The 6,053-nt window shown below is 35.8% G+C and overlaps 1 long non-coding RNA gene across 1 annotated transcript; it reads left to right on the top strand.

Annotated features, from left to right (window-relative positions):
- The first annotated feature begins 3,007 nt into the window (after positions 1-3,007).
- Positions 3,008-5,077, top strand: LOC143211710 (uncharacterized). Its single transcript, XR_013009507.1, has 3 exons — positions 3,008-3,145; positions 3,212-3,280; positions 4,777-5,077. It is a non-coding gene; the product is annotated as an uncharacterized LOC143211710 (long non-coding RNA).
- Positions 5,078-6,053: the final 976 nt, after the last annotated feature.

The following is a 6,053-nucleotide window of genomic DNA, read 5'->3' as shown; positions in this document are numbered from 1 at the left end:
CGTCGCATTCCTCGGAACTGTCCTCGTATGTGTTGTAGTTGTCCTGGTACGTAGTTGACTCTGGTTCGCTCCATTCCTCCAATGGTTCTTCGTCCGTTGTTATGTTGTTCAGTCTGGGGGGTAGTTTGCCGGACTGAGTGAACTGAAAATTTTGACTCTTTGCGAAACACTTATCGCGAGTGTGTCCGATTCGTCCGCACTTGTCACATTTCAAATTTACGCGTGAGGCTAGTGGCATATTTTGGAACGGTGGGTTACGCTTATCTTCTTGTCGTCTTGGTGCATTTGCCTGGATCATTGGCCGTCGGGGTGGTCCTTCCCTTGAAGCTTCCTTCAACCATAGTTCCATGTCAGCGGCCATTTGCTGGGCATCGGCCATGGTCTTTGGATGACTCGGTATCACTAGACGGCCTATATCAGGTTTTAGGTTTTGCACGTATGTGCGTGTAGCGGCATCTTCTTCTTCTTCTAGCGCTATGTGTCGAGCCGTTGGCTTATTGTGCTTGTTTTGCACAGCGTAATATAATTCGTTTAGTTGTTGACGAAACCGGAGGTTGTATGATTGGACGGTTTCAACATTGCCCTGTTCTATATTGCTAAGTTTGCTGCGGCAGCTGCCTACAGTAGTTGGTGTAGTAACGTTTCGTCGTAATGCGGTATACAACTCTTCGTAGGTGTTAATGGAAATAAACCGTATGCTTCTCTCAGCCTGGTCAACTATCTTCTCGGCTAAAATTAATTTTAGAAGCATTTGTTGGTCAGCACATGCATTTCTTGCGTACTTTATGTTGACAATGAAGTCTTCTACTCCCATGTCATCTCTCCCTTTCAGAGGTTTGATGACTCTAACGATGTCCTTTGCTCGTTGGAGTACAGGATCAGAGTTGTTGGTCCTTGGGTTAGACGTCATTCTCACCGTTCGACCAGCCGATCCATGGTTAGGAAGACGTGATCTGGGCCTTGACACGGCTCCGCCTTCTTGTTCTTCTTCGTCGCCTTCTTCTTGACAAGTCGTTTGATTTCGGCGCTCATTTTCCGAGATCGCGCTTGTTTCTGCACTTGCATTTGACGGGCCAGTTCTCGGATTTCGGAAGCTCGTTTCTGATTCTCTCGATTTATCGTCTCGAAATTCTTTGTAACATGTTCTTCCAATTTATAGAACTTGTCCAAAATCATTTTCAATGCAGATTCAACAGAATTTGCCATTTTTGGGCTAATAATAATTATTTCCTCGTCTGAGTCTAGGACGGGAGTAGGATCTCTATATTGAGAAAAAGCCACTTCGCTCACCTGTTTATGTTCCGGTTACTGTTGGTTTCTCGTTCTCAGGCGCTCGTAGTCCCTCGAAGTCGCACAGCTCTCGTAGTCTGAGGTTCTTCAAGTTTTCGAACGACGGATTGAACAGTATCCTGGCAGAATCGCCAAAAATGTCACGCGGCACAATCGAGGAAAGAAGAAAACTAACGTATAGTCATCGAACTAACACTCGTGCTTTAGCGCGATTGAAATAAAAGAAAGATTAACTCGTGAAAAGATATATCTTACGACTCTTAAAAGGTGAGGTGAAGCGAAATGACATGTGTTCGTGGGAAAAGACAATCTTTTTATTACCATCGTTACAGTGGCTCATCGGGCATATATAATGGGTCTTATCGGCGCATAGTGGGGGGTATCGATTGGGTCTCAGGTGAATTGTCTATCGAATGGTTTTCTTATCAGCATGTCGTGGGGATATCGATTGGGATATTCATTGAGGTGTCAGTTGAGGTATCGGTTGAGGTATTGATTATGTTTCGAATCGCATATGGTTACACTAGCACCCCAATCAGCGTCTGAAAAACCAATTAAATTATGACCCGTTTTAGTGAAGATTAGTTCCATGTCCTTTGTACTCTTCAAGTAGCGCAAAATACGTTTTGCGGCCTTACAGTGCTCTTCGCCCGGGTCTTCATTAAATTGACTGAGGGCGCTTACTGCGTGAGACAGAGATGGGCAGTATCTAAATACAAAATTATTCAAATAAGTTCTAGATAAAATAACCTGTATCTTTTGCCTTGTATTCGAAGTCGATTGCAGCGCCACAATGTATCTGTAACTTCATCTGTCGAGCGCTGCGGTTTGGAGAGTTTATTCATCTGTCTCTCCGACGATTTTCTGGTTATCTTCGACTTTTATTTGAGAGTCGAATACAGCGCCACGATGTATCTTACAGTTGTATCTGTCGTTAACTTGCTTGCAGAGTTATCCGTCAGATTTTATTTGAAGAAATAGATTCGTAATCATATGGATTATTTGAATCCCCAGATGTCGCGCGAGATTTATCCGTCATCTTGTATTCGTTATTTGAAGCTCGATTTAGCCAGACGATTTATTTGACGCTTGTATTTGTGACGAGTAACTGGAAGAGATGAAAATCACATGTATCTTTATTTGATTTCAAATACACTGAGATCTTGATGCGACGTTGCCACGTCGTAATACATATGTAATGTAATACGAGGAACGTATTTACATTTACAGTGACTTTCATTATTTTTCCATATTCGGATACTCTAATAAGGACTATAACAATTGTTTAAACAAATACATTTGTATTATTTAAACGATTGGTTACACAAACCATTTTTATTATTTAACCAATGTTTAAACAAATAGAGTTCCATTATTTGGACGATTGTTTAAACAAGTACATTTGTATTATTTAAACGATTGTTTAATCAAACAAATTTTTATTATTTAAACACATGTTTAAACAAATAGATTTTTATTATTTGGACGATTGTTTAAACAAATACATTTTATTATTTAAACAGATGTTTAAACAAATAACTGTTTATTATTTAAGCAATTGTTTAAACAAATAAATTTTTATTTTGTACATATTTATATATATATATATATATATATTTATAACAATATATTAATTTATGTATATATCGGGGACCGTACAAATAAGCTTACGCGACAGGTGAGCGACCGTCGCGTTGCATCGCCGTGGGTTTACGTGTAGTGAAGTTAGTTTAACACATGCTTGTGCACGTGTTTGTAATAGAGTATTCCAATTAATAAAAAGCTTGTGTAAGTGATTCGGTAACTTCAGCCACCTGTCACGCCATTGTGTTGGTGAAATTTGTCACTGTCACAGGTAAGTTTTTATTTTATTGATATGATATAATTTCCATTATTTGTAACAATATGTTGACATTTTCAGGTAACCTGTCAAATCCTGATTTCCGATGACTTGGTATTGTGTTGGTGAAACTTGTCACTGTCATTTCAGGTAAGTTTTTATTTTATATTTATTTTCTCAGACATTGAAACATTACTGACAAAAGGAAAATTCAAAAATATTATTAGGTTGGAGAGAAAATTCTAGCGTATTTTAAGGGGGTAGTATACCCTCGATTTGTAACTAGAAAATTACTAGAATTTTACTAGAAAAATGGCTCGAAACGTGGGTTTGCGCGAATCGGTTGTTTGTCCTTATTTGAGCTAATTGTGGGCTGGGTGAGGGCTCATTCGAAAGAGGAAGGTTCATCACACACGGGTCTGGTCATGGTTTTAACGAGATTATGTTTATATCTAATAATATGAGTGTCCAAAGTAGAGTAAAAATCTAGGAAAAAAACCAGCAGATTTCAATGCATTTTTCTGTCTCGAAAAGACTTTTTGACTTATATTATGACCAGACCCGTGTGTGATGAACCATCCTCTCTAGAATGAGCCCTCACCCAGCCCAAAATCTGCTCAAATAAGGACAAACAACCGATTCGCGCAGACCCACTTTTTCGATCGAAAATCTAGTAAGATCCTAGTAAATAGCAAATATCTAGCAAATAACTAGAATCTTACCAGATTTTCGATCGAAAAAGTGGGTCTGCGCGCTGTCGGTTTTTGTCCTTATTTGAGCAAAGTTTGGGCTGTGTGAGGGCTCATTCTAAAGAGGAAGGTTCAACGCGCTGCGCCCTGGTCATCTCATAAGTCATAAAGTCTTTTGGAGACAGAAAAATGCATTGAAATGTGCTGGTTTTTTTTCCTAGATTTTTTCTCTACTTTGGGCCCTCATATTATTAGTTATAAACATAATCTCGTTAACCTCGTAACCAGGGCGCAGCGCGTCTAACCTTCCTCTTTAGAATAAGCCCTCGCTCAGCCCAAAATTTTCTGAAATAAGGACGAAAACCGACAGCGCGCAAACCCATGTTTCGAGCCATTTTTCTAGTGAGATTCTAGTTCCTTTCTAGTTACAAATCGAGGGTAGACTACCCCCTTAACTTTAACACTAATCCTACCAACAGCGGTCAAGATGACCAGTTCCAGATTTTTTATTTTACAATTAGAAAGTTAATAATACTGATTTCATAAGAAACAATTGTATAGATATCTTTAGTAGTGCACATATTACAATAGGAGCCATACAAAGTCTAAATAAAATCAATCTTATCATTTTTATAAGGGAACATGTGTACCAGTTACTTTTGAGGCTCGGTAGGTTTAGCGTTAAAGAAAACATTTGATTCAATTTATAAAAATACATGTTTAATATTATTCAATTATATAATTTTCATTATTTGTTACAATATGTTGTCATTTCTCAGATAACCTGTCAATTCCTGTTTTCCCATGACTCGCTAGTTAACATGTGTTTTTGATTTACAAGCAAAATTACCTGTTTATTTAAAATACGACATGCTTTCCCTCCAACCTAATATATTCATGCTAAAAATCTTCCCGTTTATTGGACAATGCTTTTCACCAAGAAATTCTAATTTTTAGATGCAGCGAAGATATCCAAAACATCAGTTCATCAGAAAGAAAATAGTATTTCCATACAGATGTGGCTTACATTAGCGGAGGACCATGGAAAGAAACAAAACAGTTTCAAGAGATTTTTAATAATAAAATTTAAAATTTATATTTTATAATTATATAAATAAATATATTGTTATAAATATACATATACATATAGATAAGTATATTGTTACAAATATATTGTTATGTATTACTGTATACATATATTAGTGTTATACGTATATGCGCGATTGTATTGTATTATACTATGTACCTAATGTGTTTGTAATAAATGAAATTTTGATTCAATTTAAATTTTAAATTAAAATTAAATTTAAATATCCTATAAACGTCCTGTAAATGTCTTGTTAACACTTTATCTACCGGAAGCCTATTAATAGGATTTTCAATCATTGTGCTGTACCAAAAGAAAGCATAGAAATTTTCTTTTACATTGCAATCTTAAATGAAAGTATTATGATAGATGACGATATTGTGGGTGACTTGTTAGTTCTCAATAAAAATTGCTGTTGCCATTGAAGGTTCCATTAAAAAGTGTTTAGCCATATGTCATAGATTTCTTAAAATTATGCAATAATCACCGGTTGGTAATGTGTTAACGTTCTGAATATGTCCAGCTGTACATCCAAATAACGTCTGTATGTCCCCAGATACGTTAAACGATTGTTTATAAACAGTTAAATTTTTATTATTTGATCAAATATGTAAACCAATAATATTTTATTACTTAAACGATTGTTAAAACAAATAAATATTTATTATTTAAACAATTTTCGTCATTTACAACAAACAAATATAAACAATTATCATGTTATTTGACGAGAAAATATTGTTTTAAATATTACTGACAAATATAAACTGAATTACTTTATTAATAACATATTATTTCTTTCTTTTACCAATTCCTTCCCTTACTTATGACTTGTATGTATTTAGTTAAATGCATCTATATGGTGTGAGGTACAAAATTAAATATTGACAATACTTCACAACTTTGACAATATTTCGTACATAACCGTGGTAACGTTTAACCTTCAAAAATAAGAAATTTTAGGAGCCTACAAGCTCCCCTTGTTCTATGAGCTCCACAGTTTTTAAACCGTTCATTTGTACATTTAGTATTACGATTTGGCAACGTCGCATCAAGATGTATTTGAAATCAAATACAAATTACGAATAAAGATACATGTGATTTCATCTCTGAGAAATACTCGTCACGAATAAAAAAATTGAATAAATCA

The sequence above is a fragment of the Lasioglossum baleicum genome, chromosome 8 (assembly GCF_051020765.1).
Source record: "Lasioglossum baleicum chromosome 8, iyLasBale1, whole genome shotgun sequence".
NCBI lineage: Eukaryota > Metazoa > Arthropoda > Insecta > Hymenoptera > Halictidae > Lasioglossum > Lasioglossum baleicum.
Note: the sequence above shows the minus strand (reverse complement) of the source record. Positions and strands in the feature narration are given on the sequence as shown.